This window comes from Oryctolagus cuniculus (assembly GCF_964237555.1).
Source record: "Oryctolagus cuniculus chromosome 17 unlocalized genomic scaffold, mOryCun1.1 SUPER_17_unloc_1, whole genome shotgun sequence".
Taxonomy (NCBI): Eukaryota; Metazoa; Chordata; class Mammalia; order Lagomorpha; family Leporidae; genus Oryctolagus; species Oryctolagus cuniculus.
Window position 1 is genome coordinate 1091963 of NW_027208202.1, and position 20396 is coordinate 1112358.

The 20396-nt window shown below is 42.9% G+C and overlaps 1 pseudogene; it reads right to left on the reverse strand.

Annotated features, from left to right (window-relative positions):
- Nucleotides 1-1414: 1414 nt before the first annotated feature.
- Nucleotides 1415-19838, reverse strand: LOC127488563 (zinc transporter ZIP1 pseudogene; annotated as a pseudogene).
- Between the last annotated feature and the right edge of the window lie 558 nt (nucleotides 19839-20396).

The window sequence follows — 20396 nt, forward strand, 5'->3', positions numbered from 1 at the left end:
TTGGACTGGTGTTATAATGATCTATAATATATTTCTTTTTTTTTTTTTGACTGGCAGATTTGACAGTGAGAGACAGAGGGAAAGGTCTTCCTTCCATTGGTTCACCCCCCAAATGGCCGCTACTATCAGCAGGCTGCACCGATCCAAAGCCAGGAGCCAGGCACTTCCTCCTGGTCTCGCATCTGGGTGCAGGGGCCCAAGCACTTGGGCCACCCTCCACTGCCTTCCCGGGCCACAACAGAGAGCTGGACTGGAAGAGGAGCAACTGGGACTAGAACCCGGCGCCCATAAGGTATGCTGGTGCTGGAGGCAGAGGATTAGCCAAGTGAGCCATGGCACTGGCCCCCCTATATTTCTGTATATATTTAAATTTACATCTCTTTGCTTGTCTTTTAAAATACCTATATGTATATCTTACGTTGACAGATATGTCTTTACCGTATAAAATGAAGTTTGGAACTACTTATACACTGAGGAATAGATAAATTAAGCTAATTAATGGTATGCATTTTGTCACATACCTATTTTTAAAGATTTTATTTATTTATTTGAAAGACAAAGTTATAGAGGGAGGAGATGAGGCAGAAGAGGCAGAGATTTTTTCTTCTGTTGGTTTACTTTTCAGATGGCCACATGGCAGGACTGGGCTAGGCCAAAACCAGAAACCTGGAACTCCATCCTGGTCTCCCACATGGGTGGCAGGAGCCTAAGGATTTGGCCATCTTCCACTGTTTTCCCAGGTGAATTAGCAGGGGGCTAGATCAGAAGTGGAGCAACTGGGCCGTGAACCAGCACTCGTGGAATGCTGGTATAGCAGATGGTTTCTTAACCCACTGGGACACAATGCCAGCCCCCACATATTTATTTTTTATGGTAAAATGCTAAAATATAATCTCCTCATTAATGTAAATAGAATACATTGTTATTAATTTTTGTCACTATATTGTACATCAGACCTCTTAAAATTATTCTTCTTATACAGATAAAATTTTTATCCTTTGGCCAATGTGACTTTTTTTTAAAGTGTGTCTTTTTTTTTAAATAAAAGATTTGTTGGGGCCAGCACTGTGGCACAGTGGGTTAATGCCCTGGCCTGAAGCGCTGGCATCCCATATGGGTGCTGGTTCTAGTCCCCGCTGCTCCTCTTCCATTCCAGCTCTCTGCTATGGCCTGTCACAGCAGTAGAAGATGGCCCAAGTCCTTGGGCCCCTGCACCTGCTTAGAAGACCTGGAAGAAGCTCCTGGCTCCTGGCTTCAGATTGGCGCAGCTCTGGCCATTGCAGCCATCTGGGGAATGAACCAGCTAATGGAAGACCCCTCTCTCTCTGTCTCTACCTCTCTCTGTAACCCTGTCATTCAAATAAATAAAATAAATCTTAAAAAAAGATCTGTTTATTTAATAGGCAGAGTAACAGAGAGGTAGAGGCAGAGAGAGAGAGGGTGAAGGTCTTCCATCTGCTGGTTCACTCTCCAGATGGCTGCAATGGCTGGAGCTGTGACTATCCAAAGCCAGGAGCCAGGAGCTTCTTCCAGGTCTCCCACATGGATACAGGGGCCCAAGGACTTGGATCATCTTCTACTGCTTTCCAAGGCCATAGCAGAGAGCTGAATTGGAAGAGGAGCAGCCAGCCGGGACTAGAACCAGTGGCCTTATGGGATGCTGATGCCTCAGGCGGAGGATTAACTTACTGCGCCATGGTGCCTGCCCCAAGGGTCTTTTTTTTTTAAGGTTTATTTTTATTTATTTGAAAGGCTGAGTTATTGAGAGAGGGACAGAGCTTCCATCTGCTGGTTCATTCCACAAAGGGCTGCAATGGCTAGAGCTGGGTCAATCCAAAGCCAGGAGCTTCTTTTGGGTCTCATGTGCGTGCAGACACCCAAGCAGTTGGGCCAACTTCTGCTTTCCCAGGCTCATTTAATGTGGAGCTGGATTAGAAGAGGAGCAGCTGGGATTCGAACCAGTGCCCATATGGGATACTGGCACTGTAGATGGTGGCCTAACCCGCTATGCCACAATGCCAGCCCCATCTTAACTTTTAATTTTCCTATGTTACTCTCTTTTTTTGTATAAACCTTTTGTTATTTGGGTAGCATGTCCCAAAACAGGTCAGTTAGTAAAAATAGGTTCAAGAGAATACAGCCTGATGCATAGGCCTCCTTCCCCAAAAATAACCCTGGTGGGTAGAAATCTCCCTATCCACTTGGGCTCCTCCAGTATTAAACAAAAAAAGTTTTGGTAGCTCAGTATTTATCATCTGTGCCTGGGGCACCATGTCCATGTTCCATATTCCTAAGGTGCAGCAGTGGTAGGTGGCCCCAGCTCTCCAACAGTCCCCCAACACACATCCCGGCAAACATTTCTGCTCCCCACTCTCCCCCAAGGATCTGGGACCAAAATAAAGCAGATTCCCTCTACTGAGGTGCTGGGCAGGGCTCACTGCCACATCACTGTGCTTTGAGAAGAAGGAAGGAAGCTATTTGGCACTTTAGAAATAGAGGAGTGTGCAGAACTGGAGATGCCCTAGAAGGTAACAAAACTGCCAAGGAGAGACCATTTGGTACTACTCCCCTGGGAGAAGGGAAGCGGGAAAAATTATATGAGTACAAGAGCAGGAGGAGTCCACTCCAGTGGCAGGTGCTGGAATTGAAATGGGCTAAACCCAATAGGACACTGACTCTGGGCCCATGTTCTCCTCTTACGCTTACCCCATAGCAGCATGGTTCTACCTCTAGCTTTCCTAGTGTCAGTCTGTCCCTATCCATAGTCCCTGACCAGTCAGTGTCCTCTGATCATCTCTCTAATGACTTAACTGTCTTGTTTCTTGGGCCAGCCTTTGCCACTGCCTGTGGGGAGCAACTCGGACTAGACTAAGTTACTGGAATTAAGACTTATTCTATGCATCTGCTCTCCAACAATATGGCGCTGGGAGAGGAGTAAACAGCTTCTACGCAGCTGTCTCTCGCCAACTTGAGTGATGACCTGCAGGAGCTGATTCTGCTCCTGATTGGAGGAGAGCAGCGTACTCGGCATGTGGGTAGCAGAGTTGGGATTGGTGGAAGAGGACTATAAAGGAGGAGAGAGACAACATGCACCAGGGACATCTATCTGAAGGAACACCTGAGCAGCCCCCGAGAGAGCCGGCCGGCGGTGTGCCGCTTCCCCGCGGAAGTGGGGAAAGTGGCAGGGGGAACCGCCCTTCCACGGAGGTGGAAGGGAGAGTAGCCAACCCAGGAAGAACCAGCAGCAAACCCGGGGAGGGCCGAGCAGACAAAAGAACAACGCAGGGTCCTGTGTCGTTCCTCTGCGAAGAGGGGGAGCGACAACTGCCTTCTCATTGGTCGAGATAATTCCAAAGCCTCCATCCCTACCTCTCAGAGAACTCTGTGGTCCTCAGTACCTCCCTTCCCCATTCCTTTTCCCCCCACATACTTGGGGGAGGGGAGGAAGGGAGGGCAGCGACACCTGCTAATCAACCTCCCCTGCCCCTCTCTTGATGTGTCCTAGATTTGAGTGAGGGGCAGGTCAGTGAGCAGAGCAAAGCCTGCTAGGAGCAGAATGACCTTGAGGACCCTCTGCTCAGAAGTGGCCAGCTCCTGAGGCAAGATTCCCAGTAAGGTGATATAGGGGAAGGTGCCCACTGCCATGCCCTCTAGCACAGACTGGGCCAGCTGGTGCAAGGTTCTGCCAACTCTGCCAGAGCTGCACCCAGCCCAGTGCCTAGAGGTGTCATGCTTGAGAAGAGGATCCCACAGCCAGCCATGACCTTTACTCGCAGGTGGCTCTGCAGCAGCCATAGAGACAGGCTAACAGCCAGGATACCCTTGTGGAGCAGCAAAGCCAGATAGAGCTCCATGGCCCGAGCCTGGTCCTGCTGCAGCCCCACTGCTAGCCCCTCAAACACTGAGTGCAGGGCCAGAGAGAAGACCAGTACACAGGCACGCAGGGCTGAGGGGCTGCCGGGGCTCCATGTGCCTGTGGGATGCCTGGACCATCTTGCCAATGCTGTGGCCCACCATGCACTGTTCCCAGCAGAGCCCTTGTTTCCTCCCGTGGTGGTAGCCCCAACTGCTCCTTGTAAGCCAGGGTGATCTGTTCCATCACGAGGACCAGGAAGAATTTCATGGCTAAGATGGACTCTTGTAGGAGAAACTGGAGTGTCATGTGCAAGGCTGCCCAGGGCCTCATCTATCACAGCTACGTAGTCAGGCAGCAGGTCCAGGAGACAGGTGGCCAAAAACACCCCACCCAAGCAGCTCACTAGGCTCAGGGCTTTCTGGAGGGAACCTGAGGCTTCATGGCTGGCTCCAGGCTGCCACAGCATGCAGAGGGGCACCAGGCTTCAGAGGAGGGTGAGCACCAGCAGCAGCACCAGGGCCTCCAGCCCCCCGGGCACTGGGGCTCCAAAGCCACAGCCTCTAAGCACCACACCAGGGGCTCTGGCTCTCCCCAGGGCCCCATGGCAGTTGTGGTTCCAGCAACTCTCCGACCTCACCAGGGTCTCACTACCGTTGCTCTTTTAATTGATATATTTAGATAATATGCATTTAATGTTATTTATATCATTAGATTAATATTTTCCATAATTATAATCATTTTCTGTTGTAGTTCTTGTTTTTCTAAAGTCTTATTTTTTGGTTAATGGGAAGACAGAGACAGAGAAAGATCTTCCGTCTGCTGGTTCACTCCCCAAATTTCTCAAATAGCCATGGCTAGGCCAGGAAAGTTAGGTGACAGGAACTCTGGGTTTCCAACCAGTGTGGAAGAACCCAAGTATTTGAGCCATCACCTGCTGTCTTTCAGGGTGTGCGTTAACAGGAACTTGAATCAGAAACTGTGTAACCAGACTCAGTCCAGTCATTTCAGTATGGGATATGATCATCACAGTGCGCATCTTAACTACTTATTTTAAACTAACATAACAAACCCCAACCCCAATTCTTGTTTTTTAAATCATTTCTGTCTTCTGCTTTTATCTTTAAAAAGATTTCTGTTTATTTTATTTGAAGAGTAAGAGAGACACACAGAGAGAGACGGATCTATGATCTGCAGGTTATTCCCCAAATGCCTGCAATAGTTTGGGCTGGTCCTGGCCAAGCCAGGATTTCAGTCTGGATCTCAGATTGAGTTGACAGGGATCAAAGTACTTGAGCCATCTCCTGCTTCCCACAGAGGGTGGGTTAGCAGGAAGCTGGAATTGGGAGTGGAGCCAGGACTCAAACACAAGCACTCCAATATGGGATGAGGGTATTTCAAGTACCCTGTTAATAACTATGCCATGCCTACCCCTCTCTTATTTCAATTGAGCTTCCTATAAGATGCCATTTTATCTCCTCCATTAAGGTATCATGGGTATGGGTTTCCTAAATTTTTGTTTTGATAATTTCCCTTGAGTATACAATACATATTTCTGCAGTCAAATGCTCTACCCCTGAGCTATACCCCCTGAGTATACAATACATATTTCTAACTGATTTAAAGTCACCTTCAAATAATAATGTATTATTTCTTGGGCAATAAAGGTAAAATGTTCTCGATTCCTTTGCCCTATCCTTTATATAGTTTATTTTTTTAAAAAAAGATTTATTTATTTATTTGAAAGAGAGAGAGAGAGAGAGAGACACACACACACACACACACACACATACACACAGAGAGATAGAGAGATCTTCCATCTGCTGATTGACTACCCAAATCACTGCAATGGCCAGAGCTGGGCAGATCCAAAGCCAGAAACCAGGAACTTCTACTGGGTCTCCCATGTGGGTTCTGGATCCCAAGCACATGGAACATCGTCTGCTACTTTCCCAGGTGCATTAGCAGGGAGCTGGATCAGAAATGGAGCAGCTGGGACTTGAACAGTGCCCATATGGGATGCTGGCTCTGCAGGCAACAGCCTAACCTACTACACCACAGGGCCAGCTCCTAGATAATTTCTTTTAGCTGTTAGAAGCTGTAATGACCCAGTAAAATGTTAATATTGTCATTTTGAATAAAAGTTTATTTATTAGATCTTATGGGAATAAAGCAAATATTTTATAGTACTGTCATTTAGTTCTTTTTTTTTTAATAAGATTTGTTTATTTATTTGAAAGAGTAACAGAGAGAGCTCTTCCACCTGCTGGTTTACATCCTAGATGGCTACAATGGCCAGAGCAGGGCCAGACCAAAGCCAGGATCCAGAAGCTTCATTTGGGTCTCCCATGTGGACGCAAGGGCCCAAGGGCTTGGGTCATCTTCTACTGCTTTCCTAGGTCATAGTAGAGAGCTGGATTGGAAATGGAGCAGCTGGGACTTGAACTGGGCCTGCTAAGCCACAGCACCAGTCTCTCATTTAGCTCTTTAAAAACATTACTTTATGTGACCAGACATCTAAAACTATATGTCTCTTTTTCTTGAATGAATTCCTTTTTTGGTTATTTATTTGAGAAACATAGGGACAGACAGAGACCTCCTTTCCACTGATTTACTCCCCAAATGCTCACAGCTTCCATGTCAAGGACAAGACAGAAGCTGGGAGCTTGAAACTCGATACAGGTTTTCCCTGTGGGTTTCATGAGCTGAGTCACTTGAGCCATCACTGCTGCTTCCCAGGGTCTACATTAAGAGGAAGCCGGAGTCATGAGCCATATCCATATCCAGGGATTGAACCCACATACTCCAGTGAAGGACACAGACTTCTGTACTGTTAGGCTACGTCCCACCCCCATTCTGTGTTTTAACTGTGAGACACAGATACAAAATTGAACACCCTGCCTGTAATTCGACAGCAGTATTAACAATGAATAAAATAGTATAAGGACCCTTCCATGTGGCTTCAAGGTTAGTTTTACATTAGTGGCATTTCATAATACCAGATTGCCTAGTTGTCACTCAGGTAAGGACTGATCAAAAAATTCAAGGGGAGATCTGGCAATCTGGCACAGCAGGTCAAGCCACCGTGACCTGCAATGCCAGTATCACACATGGGCACCATTTCGAGTCCTGGCTGCTCCATTTCTGGTTCAGATACCTGATAATGTGTCTGGGAAAGCAGCAGTTGATGCTCCAAATACTTGGGCCTCTGCACACCTGTGGGAGACCCAGATAAGGTTCTTTGCTTTAGTCTGGCCCAGCCCCTGCTCTTGCAAACATTTGGGGAATGAACCAGTTGATGGACTATCTCTTTCTCTCTGTCTCTCCCTCTCTCTCTTTACCTCTGCCTTTCAAATAAGTAAATAAATCTTTTTAAAGAAACCAGAAAAAGATTTTAAGGTGGGGGGACCTACATCGTGGCACAGCAATTTAAGCCACTGCTGAGACACTGGCATTCCATTTGAGTCCTGCCTGCTCCACTTCCAATCCACCTGCCTGCTAATGCATCTTGGAAAGTAGTAGAAGATGGCCCAGGTGCTTGAGTCCCTGCCAGCCACATGGAAGGACCAGATGAAAATCCAGGTTCCTGTTTTTGGTAGGGCCCTGCGCTGGCCACCTAGAGTTGTTGATAAGAAGACTGTGTATTTGATTAATCCCCAAAAGTGCTGGAGGACACAGGCTCCTGACTGTTTTTTATGTTATTATATCTAGGATTGTTTCCTAATTTCTTTTTTTTAATTTATTTATTTGAACACCAGAGTTACAGAGAAGCAGAGGCAGAGAGAGAGAGAGAGAGAGAGAGAGAGAGAGAGAAAGGTATCTTCCATCTGTTGGTTCACTCCCCAGATGGCTGCAATGGCTAGAGCTGCACCGATCTGGAGCCAGGAGCCTCCTCTGGGTCTCCCACATCGGTGCAGGGGCCCAAGGACTTGGACCATTTTTGACTGCTTTCCCAGGCCATAGCAGAGAGCTGGACAGGAAGTGGAGCAATCAGGTCTCGAACCAGTGCCTGTATGGGATGCCAGTACTGCAGGCAGTGGCTTTACCTGCTCCACCGCATCACTGCCCCCTCCTAATTTCTGTTTTAGATAGTTCATTGTTATTGTATTGAGATGCTTCTATTTTTTAAAATCTTATTTAAGCAGTTTTTAATTAACATATACTACTTGTACTGCTTGTATGCAGTGCAATTATTTTTTAAATTTATTTTATTTATTTGAAAGTCAGATGTAAACAGAAAGAGGGAGAGACAGAGAAATCTGCTATCCACTGGTTCACTCCCTGAACAGCCACAGTGGCCAGGTTGAAACCAGAAGCCGAGTGTTCCATCTTGGTTTCCCACATATGTAGCAGAGACCAAAGTATTTGGAAATCTGCTGCTGTTTTCCAAGACACATTAGCAGAGAGGTGGCTCAGAAGTGAATAAGCTGGGCTTCAAACTGGCACTCATAGGCAGTGGCCTGACCCATTGTGCCATAATGCCAGTGACAGTGCAGTATTTGAACAAATAATAATATAATAATATAATAATAATAATAATAATATAAGCTGATTAGGTCTTTCCATTTTCTTTTCTTTTGTGTTTTGAGCCTGCCAGCTCCTCTCCTCCAGTTCTTTAAATACCACAAAATATGGGGCTTTACCCACCATGCCACAGTGCCAGCCCCTCCATTCCTTTTTTTAAATGTCTGAATGATATTCTCTTGTCAGTTCTTTTTTAAAATTTTTTTGACAGGCAGAGTGGACAGCGAGAGAGAGAGACAGAGAGAAAGGTCTTCCCTTTGCCATTGGTTCACCCTCCAATGGCCACTGCGGCCGGTGTGCTGTGGCTGGTGCAATGCTCTGATCTGAAGCCAGGAGCCAGGTGCTTCTCCTGGTCTCCCATGCAGGTGCAGGACCCAAGCACTTGGGCCATCCTCCGTTGCACTCCCTTTCTGCACATAGCAGAGAGCTGGCCTGGAAGAGGGACAACCGGGACAGAATCCAGTGCCCTGACCGGGACTAGAACCCGGTGTGCCAGCGCCACAGGCGGAGGATTAGCCTATTGAGCCATGGCGCCGGCCCTCTTATCAGTTCTTTCACTAATAGACACCTAGATGGATTCCGTATCATGGTAGTGTGACTTGCATTACAGTGGGAGAAAGACTATGCTCTGATATGCTGATTTCATTTTCTTCTGAAATATTTAGTCAGGAGTAAGATAGCTGTGCCATATGGAGGTAATTTTATTTATTTTAGAGTGACCATTCTTTTCTCCATATTGCCTATGTTAATTTGCATTTCCACCCACAGTGTATAAAATTCATTTCCATATCCTCAGCATTTAAAAAAACTTTTGGGGGGTAAGATGATTTTTTAAAAAGATGTATTTATTTACATTAAAAGGCAGAGTTACAGAGATGCAGAGGTCTTTCATTCTTTAGTTTGCTCCACAGATGGCTGCAATGGCTGGAGCTGGGCTGATCCAAAGCCAGGAGCCAGGAGTCCCCTCCAGTCTACCATGCAGTTGCAGGGGCCCAAGGGTGTGGGTCATCCTCTACTGCTTTCCCAGGCCATAGCAGAGAGCTGGATAGGAAGTGGAGCAGCCAGGACTGGAACTGGCACCCCATGGGATGCCAGAACTGCAGGCAGAGGCTTTATTTTCCCCCAAGATTTACTTGCTGGGGCCAGTGTTGTGGCACTACCTGCAGCACTGGCATCCCATATGAGTGCCGGTTCGAGTCCCGGCTGCTCCACTTCTGATCCAGCTCTCTGCTATGGCCTGGGAAAGCAGTGGAAGATGGCCCAAGTCTTTGGGCCCCTGTGCACATGTGGGAGACCCAGAAGACTCTTTTGGCTTCAGATCAGCTCAGCTCTGGCCGTTATAGCCATTTGGGGAGTGAACCAGCAGAATGGAAGACCTCTGTCTCTGGCTTTACATCTCTCTGTAACTCTGTTTTTCAAATAAATAAAATAAATCTTTAAAAAATATTTATTTATTTGAAAGTCAGAGTTACTCAGAAAAGGAGAGGCAGAGAGAGAGAGAGAGATATCTTCCATCCACTGGTTCACTCTAATTGGCTGCACTGGCCAGAGCTGGGCCTATCCAAAGCTAGGAGCCAGGAGCTTCTTCCGGGTCTTCTACACAGTTGCAGGGGCCCAAGCATTTGGGCCATCTTCGACTGCTTTTGCAGACCATAGCAGAGAGTTAGATCAGAAGCGGAGCAGCCAGGACTCGAACCGGTGCCCATATGGGATTGTGGCACTGCAGGCAGTAGCTTTACCCGCTACACCACAGTGCCAGCCCTACGTGCTGGCTTTACTTGATACTCCACAGTGCTGGCCCTAATATTATGTTTTGACTTGTGTTTATTTAATGGCTAATGACATAGATCATTTTCTCACATGTTCTTACCATCTATATTTATTTTTCTGGGAAATATCTATGCAGATCCCTGCCCATTTCTTTTCCGCATGAAATTCTGGCCTCAAAGAGTTTGGGAAGACTCCCTGCATTTCAACTTTTTGGAATAGCTTGAGAGGGATCGTGCTATTTCATTTTTAAAACCTGGTGGAGCGCTGGCACCGCAGCTCACTAGGGTAATCCTCCACCTGTGGTGCTGGCACCCCGGGTTCTAGTCCCAGTTGCTCCTCTTCCAGTCCAGCTCTCTGCTGTGGCCTGGGAAGGCAGTGGACAATGGCCCAAATGCTTGGGCCCTGCACCCACATGGGAGACCAGGAAGAAGCACCTGGCTCCTGGCTTTGGATCAGTGTAGCTCCAGCCATTGTGGCCATTTGGGGGGGTGAACCAACGGAAGGAAGACCTTTCTCTCTGTCTCTCTCTGTCTAACTCTGCCTGTCCAAAAAAAAAAAAAAAAAAAAAAACCACACCTGGTAGAGATTGGTAGTAAAGCCATCTGGTGCTGACCTTTAATATGTTTGGAGACTTTGATTCCTGTTACTCATTATTGACCCATTCATGTGTTCTCTGCCTTTGTGGTTCAGTTTTGATAAGCTATATGTATCCAGAAATTAACCATTTCTTTTAGGTTTTCAGTTTGCTAGTGTAGTAGTTCTTTTCTTTTTAATTTATTTTATTTACTTGAAACATAGAGTTACAGAGAGAGGCAGAGACAGAGAGAGAGGTCTTCCATCCACTTGTTCACTCCCCAGATGGCTGTAAAGGCTGGAGTTGTGCTGATCTGAAGCCAGGAGCTTTTTCTGGGTCTCCCACATGGGTGCAGGAGCCCAAGGACTTGGGTCATCTGCTGCTGATCTCCCAGGCCATAGCAGAGAGCCATATCAGAAGAGGAGCAGCTGGGACTAGAACCAGTGTCCATATGGGATGCTGGGCTTCAGGCCAGGGCATTATCCCACTGCGCCACAGTGCTGGCCCAGTGTGGTAGTTTTTAATAGTCTCTAGTGATCTATTGTATTTGTGTGATAATATCTTCTTTTTCTCTTTTTTTCCCTTTGAATCTATTCCTTGTTTTCTTAGTGCAGCTAAAGAATTATTTTGCTTTCTAAAGAACCAACTGTTGATTTTATTGATTTTTAAAGTTGCTTAAGATTATTTCTTACTTCTGCTCTGATCTTTATTAACTTTTTTCTACTGCCATTTGTTCTGGATCATTCTTATTTTCTAGGTCCCTGTGACGAGTTGCTTATTTCTAGGTCCCTGTGACTAGGTTGCTTATTTGATAATTTTCAGTTTTTGATGTTTGGCACCTGAAGCCATACTTTTAGTTTCTTTTTTCTTTTGGCATTCCTTCAACATTTATTCATTTTTAAAAAGAGATAGTGGCTATTAATACCTCTGAGCACTTACTTTGAGACTTTTTATAAACAATTAACCATTTTTCCCACAACTAAATCCTATACATACTTTTTTACAACTTCCTTGTTTCTTTTAATATTTTTTTAAAAAATTTATTTAATGTATGTAAATTTCATGTATTTCCTATATGCAGATTTGGGAACATAGTGATACTTCCCATCCCACACTCCCTCCCACCAATGCTCTCACTCTTCTTCCTTCTCCCTCTCCCATGCACATTCTTAATTTTTACAGAGATCTACTTTCAGTTAATTTATATTGATAAGATTTACCTCAACTGTTGTTCCTCAACAGTTGAAACAAGGGCTGTAAACAATCATCAAACCTCAAAGTATCAATTTCACTACTATAGATTACCTTATAGGTACTCTATTAGTTACCACAGATCAGGGAAAACATATGGTATTTGTCTTTTTGGGACTGGCTTATATCACTAAGTATAATGGTTTCCAGATGTATCCATTTGGATGCAAATGACTCTTCTGTGTAGTGTTCCATAGTATATAGTACCATAATTTCTTTATCCAGCCTTCAGTTGATGGGCATCTGAGTTGATTTCATATCATAAATTGAGTTGCAATGAACATGGGGGTACAGAAAACCCTTTAATATGCTAATTTCATTTCCTTTGGGTAAATTTCCAGGAGCAGATGACTGGGTCTTAAGATTTCTGAGGTACCTCCAATACTGTCTTCCACAGTGGCTGTACAAGAAGAGTGGATTAGAGTACCTTTTCCCCCACATCCTCACCAGCATTTATTGTTTGTTGGTTTCTTATGACAGCCATGTTAACTAGGGTGTGGTGAAGCCTCATTTTGGTTTTGATTTGCATTTTTGTTGGCCATTTGAATTTCCTCTTTTGAAAAATGCCCTCAGGGCCATTACTGTGACACAGCAGATAAATCTACAGCCTGCAGTGTGTGCTTCCCATATGGGTGCCAGTTTGAGTCCCAGCTGTTCCACCTCCAATCCGTCTCTCTGCTGTGGCCTGGGAAGGCAGTAGAAGATGGCCCAAGTCCTTGGGCCCCTGCACCCACATGGGAGACCTGGAAGAAGCTCCTGGGTCCTGGCTTCAGATTGGCATAGCTCTGGCCATTGTGGCCAATTGGGGAGTGAACCAGTGATGGAAGACTCTCTCTCTCTCTCTCTCTCTCTCTCTCTCTCTTTCTCTCTCTGCCTCTCCTTCTCTCTCTGTGTAAATCTGACTTTCAAATAAATAAATAAATCTTAAAAAGAAAAAAAGTCTTTTCCCATTTCTTAACTGGATTGTTTTGTTGTTAAGTTTGTGAGCTCCTTATAGATTCTGGCTATTAATCCTTTATTGGTTGGATAGATTGCAAATATTTTCTCCCATTCTGTTGATTGACTCTTCAGTTTGCTGAGTGTTCCTATTGCAGTGCAGAAGCATCTCAGCTTGATGCAATCCCATTTGTTAATTTTGGCTTTGATTGCCTGTGTTTCTGGTGTCTTTTCTAAAGAAGTCTTTGCCTGTGGCAATGTCGTGCAGAGTTCCCCAGTGTCCTCTAGTAATTTTATTGCATCAGGTCATAGATTTAGGTCTTTGGTTCATTTTGAGTAAATTTTTGTGTAAGGTATAAGGAAGGGGTATTGTTTCATATTTCTGCACAGGGAGAACCAATGAGTTCTTTGGCTTTATTTCTTGCAGGACTTATCTTCCTCTTCCCCATGCTTTAAAAATATTTATTTATATAAATGTTTATGTATTTTTGTTTGTATATTATGTATATTTATGTATTTATTTGAAATGCACTGTGCAGAAGGCAAGATCTTCCATCCAGTGGTCTGTTTCTCAAATAGGTAGGCCAGAAAGATAGAACTTCATGTGAGTCTCCCACACAGGTGGCTGTGCCCTAAGTACTTACTCCATCTGCCCCCTTCCCAGGCACATTGGAAGGGAGCTGGTTTGGAAGCCAAACAATCATGACTCAAACTATTACTCTGATATTTGATACCAGCATTGCTAGCAGCAGCTTAGCCTGTTATACCACAATGTCTATCTTTCTTCCCCGCTGTTCTAATACAACATCACAAGTATTAAAACTGTAGTTTTTTCTTCCTTGATCTTGTAAACAGGAGAGTTTCCTCTAAATAAAATGTGCTGAATGATTGACTTTCTCCTTTACAGGTTTCCTCAATCCAGTGTGGCCTTTTTTTTGGTTGCCTTTCAATTCCTCCTAATGGCTGTGTCTAAGTTTTGTTGAATTTCATGTTTTTTTCTGTGAAAGTTCATCTTGTGAAATACTTTGTTATCAGCATGATACTTTTCAGATGTTGATAGTATAAAATCTGTCTCTGTCTTCTACATTTAATCTTGTTTTTTCATTATGTCTGCTCTTAGTTTAAGTCTCCAGTCTTATTTTTTGCTGTGCATATCAAATCTTACATAATAATTTATATAAAGAAGTTGATAAATAGGCCTACATGTCAGATTTTGCTTATTGCTTTTATATATGGAATGTGTGCTCTTTTTTGACTTTATTTTTTGTAAGATTTTAAATGCTTTTGTGGTTCACAATAGCCATCTCTTTTCAAATATTTATTTATGTGTTTGAGAGGCAGAATTTCAGAGAAAGAGAGAGAGAGAGACAGAGATATTGAGATCTTCTATCTATTGGATCACTCCCCAAATGGCTTCAATAGCTAAGGCTGCACCAGGCTAAAACCAGGAGCTAAGAACTCCATCTGGGTCTCCTATTTGGGTGGCAGGGCCCCACACTGTGGATCATCCTCTGCTGCCTTCCCTAATGCATTAGCAAGGAGCAGGATTGAAAGTGGAGCAGCCAGCATCATAGGTGGTGAGTTAACCCACTCTGCCACAATGTTAGCCCTGAGTCATCATCTTTTACTTGCAAATCATATTATACCTCTTTATAATATGTGGTTTTTGCTGTGTCGACACTAAAGTTTGGGTATCATGAATGTCTAAGATGAATCTAAGGTGCTGTGTTTCTTCAAAAGACTAAAAATATTCAGGAAAGTCTTCATATTCACATCCCCATTTATTACACTAGAGAGATCTACTAAAGTGAGCTGAGAAATGAGCTGGATCTAGATCTACCATATGGGCGGCAGGTGAACAAGCACTTGAGCCATTACTTCTACCTTCTTAGGGTCTGCGCCAGTAAAAACTTTTGGTTAGGATTCAGAGCTGGGCCTTGGGCATCCTAATAGCTATGTTGAATGCCCTGCTCCATCTGATGACATTTATGTTATATTCAGATCTTTTAATTTTTTGATTTACCCTAATAGGAGAACATTTCAGAAGATTCTTTGTATTTTGTAGGTATAAGTTGCATTTTGATCATAATCATTTGCATTTATCTTTGATTTGACTAATAGCTCTCACAGTGCTGAATAATTGTGTTCATGTAGCATCCTTGTGTCCCAGTGTTTCCTCTTGAACTGTGATACTGTTTGGGGGGCCAAGATATATACAGTATATCATATTAAGAAAATGCACTGAAATCTCTTTTACTGAGGGTGTGTTTTACAAATGGAATATTTGAAAATATATTTTTCAGGGGCTGACACTGTGGCGTAGTGGGTGAAGCTGCTGACTAAAGTGGCAGCCTCCCCCATGGGCACTGGTTCAAGTCTCAGCTGCCCTATTTCTGATCCAGCTCTCCAGCTGTGGCCTAGGAAAGCAGTGGAGGATGGCCTAGGTCTTTGGGCCCCTGCATCCATGTGGGAGACCAGGAAGAGGCTCCTGGCTCCGGATTGGCACAGCTCTGGCTGTTGCAGCCAATTGGGGAGTGGACCAGTGGATGGAAGACCTCTTTCTCTCTCTGCCTCCCCTCCCTCTGTGCAACTCTGACTTTCAAGTAAAATAAATACAGCTTAAAAAAAAGAAAATATATTTTTCAAATCTATATCGATGATCAAAGAATGTTTTTTTCTGTGGAACAAGAAATATGATGAGATGTTTAGAGTGAAAATAACATACAATTCCTTTGGTAGTAAAAATGTTGAAATCATATATGCTCATTAGTAGACTCTTTATAATTAAGCTTTTCTGTATCTCACAAAGAAATTTGACAAATTCATTGATTGTTATGTCATTCTAGTACTATTTGCTTTTCTGCTCTTTATGTTAGCTTATATTGGAATCATTCATTCTGATGGTGTCAAGCATCATTGAAATTCTGCTGCTTTCCAAATTTTTATCTGCAGTCTAGATTTCAAACTCTAGGTTATATGTTGGTTGCTATTTGAATGTGTCCACGTATTTGACTACAGAAACTTCAAAACAGTTTGTCTAAGTTCAGTGTCATTTCTTTCTATCATATTCTTTGTATTTTCTCCTAATTTCTATTTACAATGCAAGTGTCTACCAGCCCTTCGTGCATATAACATGTAATTAAACTCCATGTTTCACCTTTTACACAAGAAATTAACACTGAATTCTGTTCCTGCTTTCTTGATTACTTGTTTTTTTTAATTTATTTATTTGAAAGATGGAGAGAGAGAGAGAGAAAGAGAGAGACACTTACATCTATTGGTTCACTCCCCAGTTGGATACAATGGCAAGTGCTGGATCAGGCTGAAGTCCAAAGTCCAGAGACAGAGGCTTCACCCAGGTCTTCCAAGTGGGTGACGGGAGCCCAAACATTTGGGCCACCTTTCTCTGCCTTTCTCAGACCATTAGTAGGAAGCTGAATCAGAACTGAAATAGCCATGACATGAACTGGCACCCATATGGGTTGCTGGCATCAGAGAGACGTTTTGCCTGCCACACCACAATGTCAGGCCCTCTCTCTTCCTTTTTATATTTAGTTCCTTTTGCTATTTCTTATTGCTCTCTGTTATATGGTTAGTGCTAATGTTCCTCATTTTTCCTGTAATTCTCCGTTTAGCTCTTACCATTCCCTTCCAGAGTATGATTTTTTTATAAGATTTATTTATTTATTTGAAAAACAGTTACAGATGGAGAGAGGCAGAGAGAGAGATGGATACCTTACACCCCCCCCCCCAAAAAAAAACCCACCACTCTGCAGCAACTAGTTCTGGATCATGCTGAGCTAGGAGCTTCTTGTTCTCTTACATGAATGAAGGAGCCCAAGCACTTGGAACATCTTCTCCTGCTTTCCCAGGTGCATTAACAGAGAGCTGGATTGGAAGTGGAGCAGTTGAGAATCAAACCAATGCCCAAATGGGATGCTGGCGTTTCTGGTGGGACCTTTACCCACTCTGGACGCCAGGATATGATTTTAAATGTAAATCTGGTCAAGTAATTGCCCCTTTTCCCAAGTATTTCCATCCTGTGTTTTAGGTAGTGGGTGATCATTTTCATCTGAATAATAACTGTTTTGTTTGTTGGAAGAAATATGGGCAATTTTATAGAACCAACTAGCACATACAAATTTTTATTTTTGTTATTATAATAAGTATGTAACTAAAGAATCACTCATTTATTAGCTTCCTGAGCACCTTTGAGGAACCCAGATGTGGTTCAGTTTGTAGTGCCATTCACCTGGCCTCTGTTACTTGTGCTTGTCCTGCCTGACTTGTGTTGCATCATAGTCATAAACACATTGTTACAGATATAATCATCTTTGGTGGTTTATTAAGCTGTAACCTGATAATATAAAAACTATTTTTAAAGCAAAATTCATTACCCTGAGGTACACTGAACATGTTTCTCTTAGTTCATCTAACATGTTATTTCAGTATGTGTTCACACTTATGCCTACAGATTACATTGTCAGCTCCTTCCAGAATTATTAAGCAGAAGGTCTTTCCAGATACATTAGAAAGTTTCTATTATAGTGATATTAGAATTATAAAACTAGTAGAGTCATTATTTTCATTGTGGTTTTGCTTTCTTGTTCTATATCATATACAAAATAGGCTACATCTTATGTAAGAGGCATATAAGACACGTATAGAAGAGTGCATTCTCAGTCTTCTTTTGTGACCCAGAACTGATATGTTGATGAGAGATGTACTGTTTTAGGCATTGGTGTCATTTGAAGACCTGGCTATGAACTTCACCTGGGAGGAGTGGCAGGGCCTGGACAATGCTCAAAGAATCCTATACAGGGATGTGATGCTGGAGACCTAAAGCTGCCTGCTGTCATTGGGTGAGTGAAACTGTTCAGTCACACAGAGTTGGTATGGTTTATTATATGAACGTGTTAAGGGAAAAGCCATATAAAGCTCACAAATAAATATCTTTTATGATTATGTTAAATCATATGCCACTGAGACAACAAAGATAACAAGTCCTTCATTTCTTTTACATGAACATTCCAGGAGAAACAGTTAGATGTGATTCATGGTAAGTGTTTTTTTTTTTTTTTTTTTCATTTCAGTAGTAGCCCAGAAAAGAGATGACCTGATTGGGACCAACCAGGACAATGCAGACATAAGTTTGATAAGTTTGATTCCAGATGTAATGACAAATAACATATCAGTTCACAAGAGAGTTAAGAAAAACACCTAATTTAAGTCCAAGACATGTTCCAAAACTGATTATCAAAAAGGGAGTAAAACCTGAGGCATTCAGTGCATTCCATGATGTGTATCTGCCTAATGGGCCTAATGAGATACAAGCTGGAGAGAAATCTCGTGACAGTAACATACCTGGGAACTCTTTCCAGTGCTGTGAACCTGCTAGTCAATATCACAAGATTCAGACTGTGCAGCAGGCATTAGAACACAGTGGACAAATAAAAGATTTAAAGCATAAGAAGGTAGTCTTTACATTTGAGAGGGTTCATATGGAAGACACCTCTGAAAAGTCAGTTGTCTTTGTCGGAAAGATAACTCAGAGAGGAAATAAAACTTTCCATAAAAAAATACAACCTCAGTAAGCATCAACAAACCCACACAGCAGAGAAACTCTATGAATCTAGTGAGTATGAAGAAACTATCTGGCACAAATCAGACATTACAATAAACCAGAGAATGTATACAGGAAAGAAACCTTATGTGTGTAAAGCCAACGAAAATCTTTCAGCTGTAATATTGCTGTACTATCCATTACAAAACTCACATATGAGAAAAGCCCTTTGGGCGCAATGAATGTGGACAGGCCAATTACCAGGAGTTGGACCTCACTAGACTTCAGAGTTAACATGGTAGCAAAACCTTATAAGTGCAATAAATGTGAAAAAGCCTTTGGCTGGAAATCACACCTCACATCACATCAGAGGATCCATACTGAGGAGAAACCTTAGGAATGTAATGTGTGTGGAAAAGCTTTTAGTAATCAGTCACTCCTCTGTATACATCAGAAAATTCATGCAGCGGAGAAACCTTACAAATGTAGTGAATGTGGGAAAGCCTTTTGCTAGAAGTCACACTTCATAACACATCAGAAAATTCACACAGGGAAGAAACCTCATGAATGTAATAAGTGTGGAAAAGCCTTTGTCCAGAAGTCATATTTAACTTTGCATCAGAGAATTTATACAGGAAAGAAACCTTATGAATGTAATATGTGTGTGAAAGCCTTTTGGTGCAAGTCAGACCTCGTAAAACATGAGAGAATCGACACAGGGGAGAAGCCATTTGAATGTAGTGAGTGTGGGAAAGCCTATAGCCAGAAGTCACAACTCATTGTTCATCAGTGAGTTCACACAGGGGAGAAACCTTATAAATGCAATGTGTGTGGACAAGCCTTTTGCTGCAAGTTATTGCTCAGTATACATCAGAGAATTCACACAGGAGAGAAACATCATATGTGCAATCAGTAGGGGAAAGTCTTTTGCAATAAATCAATTCTTAACACATCAGAGAAGTCATATAGGAGAGAAACCTTATGAATATAATAAATGTGGAAAAGTCTTTTGCCAGAAGTCACATATCCTAAGACATCAGAGCATTCACACAGGAGAGAAACCTTATGAGCATAATATGTGTGGAAAAGCCAGTGCCAGAAGTCAAATCTCATAATACACCAGATAATTCACCCAGGGGAGGACCTCAACAGTGATCAGAGAGCTTTCAAAAAGAAAAAGAAAGCCCTGGCATTATAATGATATGAAAACTCTGCATTTCAAATAAATACATAAATATACATAATATACAAACAAAAATACATAAACATTTACATAAATAAATATTTTTAAAGCATGGGGAAGAGGAAGATAAGTCCTGCAAGAAATAAAGCCAAAGAACTCATTGGTTCTCCCTGTGCAGAAATATGAAACAATACCCCTTCCTTATACCTTACACAAAAATTTACTCAAAATGAACCAAAGACCTAAATCTATGACCTGATGCAATAAAATTACTAGAGGACACTGGGGAACTCTGCACGACATTGCCACAGGCAAAGACTTCTTTAGAAAAGACACCAGAAACACAGGCAATCAAAGCCAAAATTAACAAATGGGATTGCATCAAGCTGAGATGCTTCTGCACTGCAATAGGAACACTCAGCAAACTGAAGAGTCAATCAACAGAATGGGAGAAAATATTTGCAATCTATCCAACCAATAAAGGATTAATAGCCAGAATCTATAAGGAGCTCACAAACTCAACAACAAAACAATCCAGTTAAGAAATGGGAAAAGACTTTTTTCTTTTTAAGATTTATTTATTTATTTGAAAGTCAGATTTACACAGAGAGAGAAGGAGAGGCAGAGAGAGAAAGAGAGAGAGAGAGAGAGAGAGAGAGAGAGAGTCTTCCATCACTGGTTCACTCCCCAATTGGCCACAATGGCCAGAGCTATGCCAATCTGAAGCCAGGACCCAGGAGCT